The sequence below is a fragment of the Harmonia axyridis genome, chromosome X (assembly GCF_914767665.1).
Source record: "Harmonia axyridis chromosome X, icHarAxyr1.1, whole genome shotgun sequence".
NCBI classification, from domain to species: domain Eukaryota; kingdom Metazoa; phylum Arthropoda; class Insecta; order Coleoptera; family Coccinellidae; genus Harmonia; species Harmonia axyridis.
The window spans coordinates 6,765,417-6,778,596 of NC_059508.1; the positions used below are offsets into that span (position 1 = coordinate 6,765,417).

The 13,180-nt window shown below is 35.5% G+C and overlaps 1 protein-coding gene across 3 annotated transcripts in view; it reads right to left on the minus strand.

The window, feature by feature from the left end:
- The window catches only part of LOC123685571 (solute carrier organic anion transporter family member 74D-like), a 64,037-nt gene that overhangs the window by 43,893 nt on the left and 6,964 nt on the right, over positions 1-13,180 (minus strand). The window contains exon 1 of one of the 3 annotated variants that reach the window (XM_045625245.1): positions 3,135-3,457. The exons of the other annotated variants lie outside the window; for them this stretch is intronic. The gene's annotated coding sequence lies outside the window, so the exon portion shown is untranslated. Of the gene's footprint in view, positions 1-3,134; positions 3,458-13,180 lie in introns of those variants that run through there. 3 annotated transcript variants of the gene reach the window in all.

Genomic DNA, 13,180 nt, shown 5'->3' on the forward strand with positions numbered 1-13,180 from the left:
GAAACCTGTTAATAAAATATGAATTTTGCAGATTTGAATACGAAAATAATGGGAATACATACATGCTACTATGAAATATCGGGTATATGGCAAGATATTTTCTTGGTTGTAAAAAAAGGTAATAAACATTGTCAATGGGTGTGCCACTATATGCTTTCTCGGCCTTCGCTCATTCGTCATTCAAAGTAAGTTATTTTTGGTTTTGTAACAATGTTACCCGTGAAATTTTGTTCAAGGCACACCATATATTCAAAAAAATTGAAATTCTTAGGATATTTCAATATACCAAGACAAAATTTCATCAAAATCGGACTAGTGGAACGGTATCCAGCGTAGTACAACTGAGATATGGAAATTGACTTTTGCAAAGCCTGAACTGGCCGAACTGAATAGCCATTTTCTATGTTAAATAAGAATTATAAAATCTTAGGCTGTTACAAAAATGTGCGGACACTAAGACTGTGGCAAATAGACAAAAACGCGACCAAAGTTGTTCAGGATGGACTGAAATGCATTCTGTCAGTGGAAATTTTGAAATCGGAAAACAATTTCTTTTCTACTAAGAAAGGATGAAAAATCTATCAAAGCTGCCATCAGCAACAAAGCTCCGGCAATAGGAAAATAAGATTAATGAAATTGAGGGGAAACATTTTTAGGGTTTAGAATTGAGAGCAGAAAGCCTTTTTCTGTGGATCGCATATATCAATTTTCAAATGTAGCACAGTTTCCAACTGAATGGTTTGGCAACAAAGTAACAATTGAAACATGCGGAACAAAAACAACGTCTACAAGGTAGTGGATAGTGTTATAGTTTTCTGGACCATAATGACACATCTCTAGATGCATAAGGACAGCTTATGAATGATTATATGCACAACAGTCAAAACAGTACGTGACCAAATCGTTCTGTAGACGTCGAACATATGATACTCTATATGAAAATTCGTCAGGTAGGTCAGTTTTGCTATAAATGGTTTCATATTACTCGTCGCCAAGAGCTTTGCCTCATTGTACTAGGAGAAATCGTAACATTGCTGTAGGAATAGGGGTCAAGGACATGGATAATCAACGTACGCTATTTAACTTTTCATTTCAATTCGAATGACTTTCAGAGATATCTAGGAAATTGATCGGGATAAAAAAGTGAAAGTGGAAAAATGCAAGCTAGCATTTATCTCAGCTAGTGCATAACCATATCTTCAGACACTTCAGATATTATCGTTGATCATACGAAATTTGAATGATAATTTAAAAATGCACTTTCTGGAGAGAATCTAGGCCTTCTCTTATCGAGATCTCAATTCAAAATGCTTTCTGCAATATCGAGATAACGCACTTATCAAATTGTCAACAATTTAAAAAAATAGAAATGATGAATTATAATAACGCAAGTCTGAGGCAGATGTCCTCGTTTCTCTTGAAGAAATCAGCATTCGACCATTTTACAAGATGACACATTAATGTGAAAATATTCATATACAGGATGTCCTAAGTTGGAGTTTCTGGAAAACCGGGCCTTTTTGAAATTTGGAAATAGAGATAGTGATATTATTCCATATACTACATTTAGCTGAACTATTATTGCGCCCTGAGAATAAATCTAATGAACAACAAATATTTTTTAATCCATATTTTGAACTCATTCTAATTCCCTCAATACCCGGATGGCCATAGGTTGCGAAGATCTATTAGTTGAGTAGAGAACATCGAATAATATCATAACTCTAATTTTTACAATTTAAATAAACTCAATTATCCAGAAACGTTTAATTGGCACTTGAATATATTTAGGGTTTTAGTAGGAAGAACCAACAAGATATTACTGTTTTTTTGTACCTTTTGTTGTTTCTTGTGAATGCACAAAAATTCTTTTACACTTTCAAAGGAGAAGTCGTTATCAATAACAGACATAATAATAAAGATTAGGGTATTATTTAAATTGATGATACAGCACCTTTCAGAAATCGATAACATAAAAAAACTGAAAACACGCTAATATTTTGGAATTTAGTCGACCGATGCAATAATCTTTTAGTTCTTGGAAAAATATCAATGGTCCTGATGATTGCGAAGCGTAAAATCAAACTTCAACAGCAACCGGTGCGCGTATTTTGAAATTTTTGAATATCCATAAAATGGTAATTCAGTTATAAAAGTTGATGATTATTTCAGAAATTTTGAAGATACGATACGGATTCATGAAATGTTGAAATGAAAGAAAACAAACTTAGATCTCACTGTTTGTTATGGAATACTGAAATATGTACTTGATTTTCAGCGATCAACGTACGAATTATGAATACATTAAGAAATTGAATCGACTGATGATTAAAAATAATCGTAATGAAACTCAAAAAGTAACCGGCATTTATATTCCATAACTTCTAAGAGATATCAATACATAAATATACCAATTTCAATTTTTTTTTAATGAATTCATCATTTGAATGTTGAGCGCTGAGAATCAAATATTCCTTTATTGTCTTTTCGAGAAAACACTTTAATAAAAGTTTTTTTTATATTTCTTTCTTTTTATATATGGAATTTCAGAAAATTCCATAAGAAAAGGTACTTCAACAAATAATAGATAGTTATTTAATGAATAGTTGGATTAAAAATCAATAAAAGTCAGAAATACGCAGTATTTAGTTGATTTATAGTGAAGGAAATAATGAATAAAATAAATGTCTTAATAAAGAATGAAATTATTCATGTTGTAAAGGAAATAAAAGTAAGTATTAATTTTTGATGATTGAACATTAAAAAAATAACAAAATTTTTGATTATTTTGATAATGAAAGCGTAATATTTCATTTCATATTTATGTTATTGAGAGATTTATTGGAGAAAAACTTCTATTGATCTTTGATGGAAAAAATAAAGTGGAAAACTGTACACGAGTATGTGTTATTATTACTCCGGAAAAAATCGGCATATATATATATATATATATATATAATTTGGGTGTTTGAAAAATATATTACATTTCATTGAGTAGTGGAAATTTAGGAAATTCATTTCAAGAAAAATATCATTCCTACTGTTGTGTATAAAAATGATCGACGTTCGAATATCAAAAATATTCTACTGTCAATTTCCAATGTGCAAAACGAATTCTAGCAGAAAATCATCACCTGTTATGTGAAAATCATGCCGATGCGAGCCAACTAGATTCACTTGCACTCCGCCGTTATTAAAAATAAAGTCTCCGAAGTAAATCACTGGGTGAAACAGAAACAGATTATAACTTTTGCGAAAGCGAGAATACACTTTCTCCGTCGTCGGCTTTGATCCTAGCGATCGATTCAGTGACTCAGTAAGAACTGTCTGCTCAGTCGTCAGCAGCCATTAGCATACGACTAAATTCGTGTGAGGACGGCGAAGCGAGATCGCAGAGAGGATCCGACCCGGACCGAAAAGATGTAGGTTATCGTCACTGTTCTTTTTTCGACTAATTCCACCACCAGCGGGTAACAGATTAAACAGAATTTAGTGCTTAGTTGGTTGGCCATTCTCAGTTCTCACGTATTTATCTCGGTCAGTGGCGGACATCGGAGGCCTCCAAATTCATTTGGGTACGAATCAAGGAAGTAGAAACCACGCTCCGCGTACTGGACCTGGGACGTCCCCATGGTTCTCACCTAGGGCCAGAAATGTTCGAAAAATTACAGAAAAACGAATTTCAAAGAGATTTGAGTTATAGTAACTGTTTACCAACTCCACCACTAACAGGTGACAGGAATTATAACCCAAACACGTTTGGCGTACTGGACCGTGGGCCACCCCACGGTTCTCCTCTAGGGCCGGAAATGTTCGAAAAATTACAGAAAATCAAATTTCAAAAAGATTAAAGTTATCGCTACTGTTTACCATCTCCACCACTTACGGGTGACAAGAATTATAACTCAAGACACGACTCGTGCACTGGAACGAGGGCCACCCCACGGGTCTCCTCTAGGGCCAGAAATGTTCGAAAAATTACGGAAAAGGAGTTTAATTCATTGAAAATATTTATGTTGTCATCTCGGTATTTTCATAGATTAAACAGAATATAGTGCTTAGTTCGTTGGCAATTCTCAGTTCTCACGTATTTATCTCGGTCAGTGGCGGACATCGGAGGCCTCCAAATTCATTTGGGTACGAATCAAGGAAGTAGAAATCACGCTCCGAGTACTGGACCGGGGGCGACCCCATGGTTCTCATTTAGGGCCAGAAATGTTCAAAAAATTACAGAAAAACAAATTTCAAAAAGATTTATATTATCGTAACTGTTTTCCAACTCCACCACTAACAGGTGAGAGGAATAATAACCCAAACACGCTCCGCGCACTGGACCGTGGGCCACCCCACGGTTCTCCTCTAGGGCCGGAAATGTTCGAAAAATTACAGAAAATCAAATTTCAAAAAGATTAAAGTTATCGCTACTGTTTACCATCTCCACCACTTTCGGGTGACAAGAATTATAACTCAAGACACGACTCGTGCACTGGAACGAGGGCCACCCCACGGGTCTCCTCTAGGGCCAGAAATGTTCGAAAAATTACAGAAAAACAAATTTCAAAAATATTTATATTATCGTAACTGTTTTCCAACTCCACCACTAACAGGTGAGAGGAATAATAACCCAAACACGCTCCGCGCACTGGACCGTGGGCCACCCCACGGTTCTCCTCTAGGGCCGGAAATGTTCGAAAAATTACAGAAAATCAAATTTCAAAAAGATTTAAGTTATCGCTACTGTTTATCATCTCCACCACTTACGGGTGACAAGAATTATAACTCAAAACACGCCTCGCGCACTGGGCCGAGGGCCACCCCACGGTTCTCCTCTAGGGCCAGAAATGTTCGAAAAATTACAGAAAAACAAATTTCAAAAATATTTATATTATCGTAACTGTTTTCCAACTCCACCACTAACAGGTGAGAGGAATAATAACCCAAACACGCTCCGCGCACTGGACCGTGGGCCACCCCACGGTTCTCCTCTAGGGCCGGAAATGTTCGAAAAATTACAGAAAATCAAATTTCAAAAAGATTTAAGTTATCGCTACTGTTTATCATCTCCACCACTTACGGGTGACAAGAATTATAACTCAAAACACGCCTCGCGCACTGGGCCGAGGGCCACCCCACGGTTCTCCTCTAGGGCCAGAAATGTTCGAAAAATTACGGAGAAGGAGTTTCATTTATTGAAAATATGTATGTTGTCATTTCGGTTTTTTCATAGATTAAACAGAATATAGTGCTTAGTTGGTTGGCAATTCTCAGTTCTCACGTATTTATCTCGGTCAGTGGCGGACATCAGAGGCCTCCAAATTCATTTGGGTACGAATCAAGGAAGTAAAAATCACCCTCCGCGTACTAGACCGGGGACGACCCCATGGTTCTCATCTAGGGCCAGAAATGTTCAAAAAATTACAGAAAAACAAATTTCAAAAGATTTAAGTCATCGTAACTGTTTACCAATAACGGGTGAGAACTGACAGGAATTGTAACGTAACAGAATTTAGTGCTTAGTTTGTCATTGTTTTCACGTATTTTTCTCGGTCTGTGACGTACTTCCGTGGTTTCCGAATTAAGTTGGGTATGAAAACAAGCAAGTACAAAACACAATACTCTTCGCTTGCTGGATCAGGAGATCAGGCCCTCTCCTAGGGCCAAAAATATATGAAAAATCAGAGAAAATTGATTTCCCTGAATGTTAGTTATTTCCTCCACTTCCTTACACTTCGTGGTAGGTTCCGCGATGTCTAAACTTCTGTTTTTTTCGCTCATGCTCCACAGATTGATGAAAAAGATTTAAGAAATATAATATTGAAACTTTGACATGATATTTCAATGATATTATATTTCTACTTGGAAGATCTTTTAGTATAAGAAGGATTGCACTTACAGTGGGTTTTTTCAAACAATTTTTTCTGTCTGTTACGAAAGTTTGCTGGCCACCATTCAAAATTGTGTTTATTCAATTCTGATAGCTCGATTTGTTGTTTTCCACTATCATTTTGAAGCATTGAATGACATTAGAGATGAGAATATGGAATTTACTAAGATTTTTCGGAAAATTTTTCGAAAAAATATAATATCTAAACTACATATTTTTGTTCCTTGTTATTTTCAGGATATACGATGTCAAAATTACTAAAAATTACTTGAATCAGTAGTGATATGTTAGGTAAACTAATTCGATTTTCATTGTTTACTTAAATTTAATGTTTCAGGGTTTATTCAATTTTTAAAATTATGGTAGAACACTACCTCTGTCGGAGTTATTTTCAGATTGAAATGAATTCTGAGTTGGGTGTGTCAGTTCGAAAAGTTGTTTCTCCATTAAATAAAATTGCTAGACCAATAATTGACAATGTTGATAGCTAATCAGATCGTTGGTGTTATGCCAAGGACAGTGTATATTTCAACAATCGTAAGTAGGAGTTTGTTCTAATGAAATAGGAAAAGAATAAGCACTAAGGGAACAAAACTATTGCAATTTTCTGATTTTTCTGATTTGAATGTTTGCTACTGAACCTTCGAAAAACATGTATTGCATCAACTGGTTTAGTGTGAGAAAAAAACGGAAATCATTTTATATTCGAATACGTCTTCTCCAGTAATTTCTAATGGTTATTCAAAATCTTACGTGATACCTCAGTATAGCCGAAATCACGTTTGTTTCGTCATGATTTTAAATTATAGCAGTCTGAGAGCATCTGTTAAGTGTATAACAACTTATGTCGAATGAAATCGGATTTGACAGGTGTGAAGATTTCCACACATCATCAAAACTATCTCGATATTGTAAATGATGTTGGTATCGTATAACCTAGGAAAATCGTCTTCTTAGACAAAGTGTGTTCTAACACCTGTGTCAATGAAATGCATATTAAATCAAGCATTTCCCAATCAGTTACTGAATTAACACAAACTATTTCGAAATAACAGGTTCCATTCGAACATTTCTTCAGCCTTCTATCTACCAACATACACCACATGGAATATAGTTACCGATTGAATATACCTATCAGATAATAGAACGCTGGACATCAAGTTCCTGAGAGAAACGCCAGAGTTATGCCAGCCTTTCCAGTATTTAGAAATAAAATAATTCGAATATTCCCAACGGGCCTCAGAGAGTATTAGGTAGGAAGAATAAAAAATATTTCTTCTCAGAATTTATAACAATTCACAGATTGTCTTCAACGGGTTCAGAACTGTACAGTGCATCCCATTTTGGGTGAGACAGCTAGGTTTCTCGCTTCTCGATAGAGCCTTGGGGTTTTCACGTTCCTGTCCTACTTTTTCGTGAAACTCAAGTTGGTCTAATCAGATTGTGCATAACTGTTTCCGTTCAAAAGATACAGGGTAATTTTGGAAATTGATACTTTTCGGACTACTTCTTTATCTCCGAAGTTATTAGAAATAATGCTGAGGTAAAAACTACTTCTGAATCAGAATTCTGCGTATAATCCAGTGGCGTACTCATTTTTTTTTTCGGGGTATGGTTTAGAAGATTCAACACAAACTTATGTTTTTTTAAATGGAACACTATGTGTATTATTACTTCGTTGAATTCGTTATTTTTTTTCTCTTCAAAATGATATATGACACTATGTAGGTAGGATGTTCAGAAATGTTAAAAAAACACTAAAAATCAAATCAAATAATGATGATTTTTTGTTAATGGGCAATGGATTTCCCATAGAAAAGAAGAATCAATAATAATAACAATAATTTATAGTGATGACAGCTAGATCAGATTGGTTTTTTCCCTCCAATGCCTACTTGATAAAACAATGCTCCCAAATGCATAGTAACCATAATAACAACAAGGATGTTTGTGTCATCAATGACCTACTATTTTCAAAAATCGAAAGTAATAATCCTCTTATTGAAACATAGAAAATTCATGGCCCATTTACAAAAAAATCATCATTATTTGACGTTTTAGTGTTTTTTTAACATTTCTGAACATCCTACCTACATAGTATCATATATCATTGAAGGGAATAACGTTGAAGGGAAAAAAATAACGAATTCAACGAAGTAATGATATATAGGGTGTTCCATTAAAAAAAATATAGGTTTGTGTTGAATCTTCAAAACCATACCCCGAAAAAAATATTGAGTACGCCACTGGATTCTACGCAAAATTCTGATTCAGACGTAGTTTTCAGCTCAGCATTATTTCTTATAATTTCGGAGATAAAGAAGGGGTCCGAAAAGTATCAATTTCCAAAATCACCCTGTATCTTTTGAACGGAAAGAGTTATACAGAATCTGATTAGACCAACTTGAGTATCACGAAAAAGTAGGACAGGAACGTGAAAGCCGCAAGGCTCTATCTTAAATAACAAGCGAGAAACCTGGCTGTCTCACCCAAAATGGAATGCACTGTACTGAGTTCAGTTTAGTTGTCAATTGAGTTTATAAAAGCTGAAGGAAAAGATTCACAGAAAATTAAGGCGAAAAAAATGAAAGGAAAAAATCTGACCGAAAATAATTTTCGTTTTGTAATTCCATCGAGAAGAAACTGAGTCGATCGAGATCTGCAGCATTTTTGGCATCCAATTAGTTCGAGAGATTCCAGATTCCGATTATCTGTTCAGATTTCAACGAAACTAAAAGTCGACCGACTTCGATTGTTTGGAGTTTTCGTAAGAGCAACATTGAAAAATATCTTCCGAACATTCTGACCTACGAACAGGATTCCTCAACTTGTTAATGAACAATAAAAGAGACCGAATACGAAAAAGAAATGCTCGAACCTTTCCGATAAAAAGGGGATCGCTTGTCAGGTTATTTAGAGGAGAAGCAACCGAATTAAATTCAAAGCACAAACATAAAATTCCAAAATTTATCAGGTAGACACCGGACTTAACATGCTTGCCATCTTCAAGAATGAAAGAAGCGGAACGTTATTGCTGCAGACGAATGGTAATTCGACCAACCTTTTGGACAGACGACTAAAAGTTTGGCTGAAATCTCCCTCTACACCACTTAAAATATATTTCAAATTACAACTCCGAAAACCTGATAGGAATATACATAGGCGTACAACTCTGCTTCCGCCGTTTTTTTCCGAAATTCGAGGCTTTATTGTAAAAACTGGTCACACATTTATGATTCAAAGTATTGTCCATCCCTTGCCAATACTTTCTCCCATCTTTCGTGCAGCGTACGAATCCCGCGTTGAAAAAACTGGTCATCTTTCGAAGCGATCCACGAATGGATCCAATTTTTTACTTCTCCATGAGACCGGAAGTGCTGGTAAGTCAGAGGCCTTGTGCCAGTGATCGAAACAAGTGATAGTCGGAGGAAGCAACGTCTGGAGAATACGGCGGGTGGGGTAGGACTCCCCTTTTCTACGTTTCCAAGTATGTCTTGGCCACTTTCGCAATCGGTTGAGCATTGGCATGCTCTAAAATCACTTTATCATGTTTCTCGTTGTATTGCGGCCATTTGTCTTTGAATGCTCGGCTCAAATGCATTATTTGCATTCGATAACGATTGCCAGTAATTGTTTCAGCCGGTTTCAACAAATCATAACACACTACACCGAGGTGGTCCCACCAAATACTGAGCATGATCTTGGAACGGTGGATATTCGCATCGGCCGTCAACGTGGAAGCATGGCCAGGATATCCTCATCATTTTATGCGCTTGGGATTATGATAATTAATACATTTTTCGTCTTTAGTCACAATGCGATGCAGAAATCCCTTTCGTCTTCGCCTTGCAAGCAGCTTTTCACAAGCAAACAAAGGCCGTTCAACACCTCTCGGCTTTAACTCGTAGGGCACCCAATTTCCTTGTTTCTAAATCATTCCAATGACTTTCAGTCGTTTTGAAATGGCTTGTTGCGTCACTCCCAATGATCCTGCCAATTTTTATTTGCTTTTGACCCGAGTATTGATCTAGTAATGCCTCCAATTCTGCATCTTCGAAAAACTTCTCTCTACTACCGCCATGCTGGTCTTCCACGTCAAAATCACCCTTCTTGAAGCGTTGAAACCTCTCTCGGCACGTTCTTTCATTAATAGTGACCCTACCATAGGTATTTGAGAGCATTCGATGATCCTCAGCTGCAGTTTTGTTTATATTGAATCAGACCATTAAAACCTCCCGCAAATGACGAGAATTTGGCTCGTAAGCTGACATTTAATCGAGAATAACTTTTGATGATGCAGACACAAATCGACTAATATTTTGATGGAATTATGTTAACAAATACCTAAGCTCATTGTATGACATCTTCGATCTATTTATTTCAACTACCTCTTACCGCTACAGCCATATATCACAAAACGGTGGAAGCAAAGTTGTATACCTAATAACTTGATGATTTTTTCGTGTACATTTTTTCAGAAATGTTTTCTATATTTGATCCTCCCATTTTCAGTGCTCTGGTTGGTTAAAAAAATCATTGGCAATGAATTCCTCGAACGATTTTCAGAATTATTCGAAATAAAAATGTAGGATGAAAATTTAAGTAAGATAGAAGATATCATTCGCACTTGAACAATATTTAATTCTAGTTACTTCCGATTTTTATAACCAACTATTCTTCAAGATCGTTCACTATTATTTCACCAGAATAATCTTTAAATTTAATAATTGAACATTTGATAATATCATGAAAAACTCACTTCAGAATTAAGTGAGGAAACAATTTTTCAGACTTGGATGGATTTGCTGTGTCTATGACTTAAAATTCGAAGGTCGAGCCAATTCAGAAGTTTGCCAAACAGAACTGTATCTTCAGTGTCTATCTCTCCAATGTTCCCAAGAACAGGTTCTCTAATTTCAATTATAAATGTGAGATTGATGAAGATCGATATAAGTTGGAGTATGATTCCTAAACATCCTGACTTATGAATATATTGCTAGGTTTATATCTATGATGTAGCAAACAAGCCATCTCATCTTTTGGATCAAATAGTTTATTCCTCTTCTTAGCGTGCCAAAGAGGATGATCATGATTTTTCGAAAAGGTTTTTTTCAAATTCAGGACAAGCATACACGACTGAATTAAACTATCTCACTTTCCTTTTTTCGCGATATTTACAAATTGTATGAGGTCGACAAATGTATAAAATATCAATGCGAATAATAGTCAACTTTCTAGGACGATGGTAGTGCTTTGCATAAGAATTTCGCACACAGGAGCAGCAGTTAGCTCATCGTGTTGAATACACTTTTCACGTTCAGCTTCTTCAAAATGATTTCACAATTTTATTGTTACTTTATTTAAGTAGATCGCGGTAAGAGATATTGTTCTAGATTGAAAACCGCACTGCTATAGGGCAACAATGTCAGAGGTGGAGAATGGACATTTATGCAGAAACACACTTCCGATATAAGAATGTATGAATGTTTCATTGTAAGTGCCTCTTTCGCAAATATTAAATTGAATTCGATGAATAACATTGGATTCGTCTTACTTTCATATATTCCATAGGAGTATTTTAACAGAAAGAATGTCATACAAGGTAAAAACATACCTTCACCAAAACTCCCCATGTGATGACAATTCCTATTCTAATCTCAGTTGGATCATGTCGCATCAAAATGAATCTAGGAGCTGAAAATTTCAACGATTCTGGTCAGAATGCTAATGGTTACGCAGCCACATTAGATAACTGCATAATGATATGTTGACTGTGTTTGAAATCAAAATAGTTTTTGAACAGGTAGTGAATACTTAGGTGGGACCAAGTCAGGTAGATTATGAGGGTTAGGTCAGTATTCCTTGGATTATGACTATAACAACGCATTATGTCTGTTGAGCTCTGAGATTTTGATCTTATCGGGTATCTCTTTTTTTACAACACTTCAACAGAAAATGTCAGAATTATATCCAACGTGATATAGTGTATAATCTTCATTTTACTTATGTGTGGTACATCTTCTGAAATGTACCCCAATGGAAACGTTCTTCAATTGTTTCAATATAATCTTTGTGAGAAACATAAACTGCATACTGATTAATTAAACGCGTGAACACCAACACCAAAAATGTTGGATGAAGTAAACGAACAGAGCAAGAGGAATCCCATAATTAATCTCGCACAAGTTTTGCAGCCTTCTTCAGGGGAATTAGACGAAAAACATCTTCTACGAAGAACAATGATATATCAATATTTGACAATGGGTGTAGGAGAAAAATGTTATTTATTAAGACTTCGTTTAATTGCTAACTCATTCTTGTTGCTGTGCGGTTTAACTGTAGACAGTTCAAATCCCACATGAATAAAAAACAAAATTTTCGTAAATTTTTTTATTTGTGATGGGATTATTCCACCCGAGACTGCAAACGTCAATATTTGTCGGCTCTGAGTCCGGCATTATATTTTGAAATGCATTTTTCTCGATCGTCATAATGACTTTTCAAAAAATCACCTTGAATTCATTCGACGAAAACATATATAACCATTTGAATAACATTAATCTCTGTTCGAAATCTATGGAATGCATAAGTAGTGCATAAATAAATAAATGAGACATCCCAGACATATTCAATTTATTTATAATACGCCATAATTGTTAATCTTCCCAGAATATTGTCTGATTATTTAATCGTATCCTCAATCGTGGTAATTTATTGTATCGAATCGAAATTGGAGAAGGATTAAAAAACATACCGAATGAATGAATATTACTGGTATAATGTATTTTAGGCCCATGAAGAGCATAACAAATTTTTATTGAATAACATACAAATTTTTAATTTAAGGAATTTTTATCAATTTTCAAACTCAAGTAATTAAGGATATATTCACTACTAATTTGAATTTTGAGTGTTTATTCACCGAACACATCGCTTTATCATTTGGCCACAATGTTGGTAATTTTCCAACTTTGGAGACGTTTGAGTCTCAAACGATAAAGTTTGACTCATTAGTGACGAATCCATCCTTCAATTCTATTCTGTCCGTCCGTCCAACCGACCGACCGTAAACACTATAACATTCGACCGGAAAAATCTATATTAGGCCAATTGAAAAGTCCCCGGTCTGATGCACAGATGGCGGTGCTAGTATTAAATCCATATGATTTTCAGTTTAACCTTCAAACGATACGTGTCAAAATTTGACATCAGTCCGACTATTGGTTTGTGAGATATTGCGTCGTGAGTGTAGCTACTTTTGTTGTCCGAGAAAAGATGGAAAAAAAAAATTTCGTG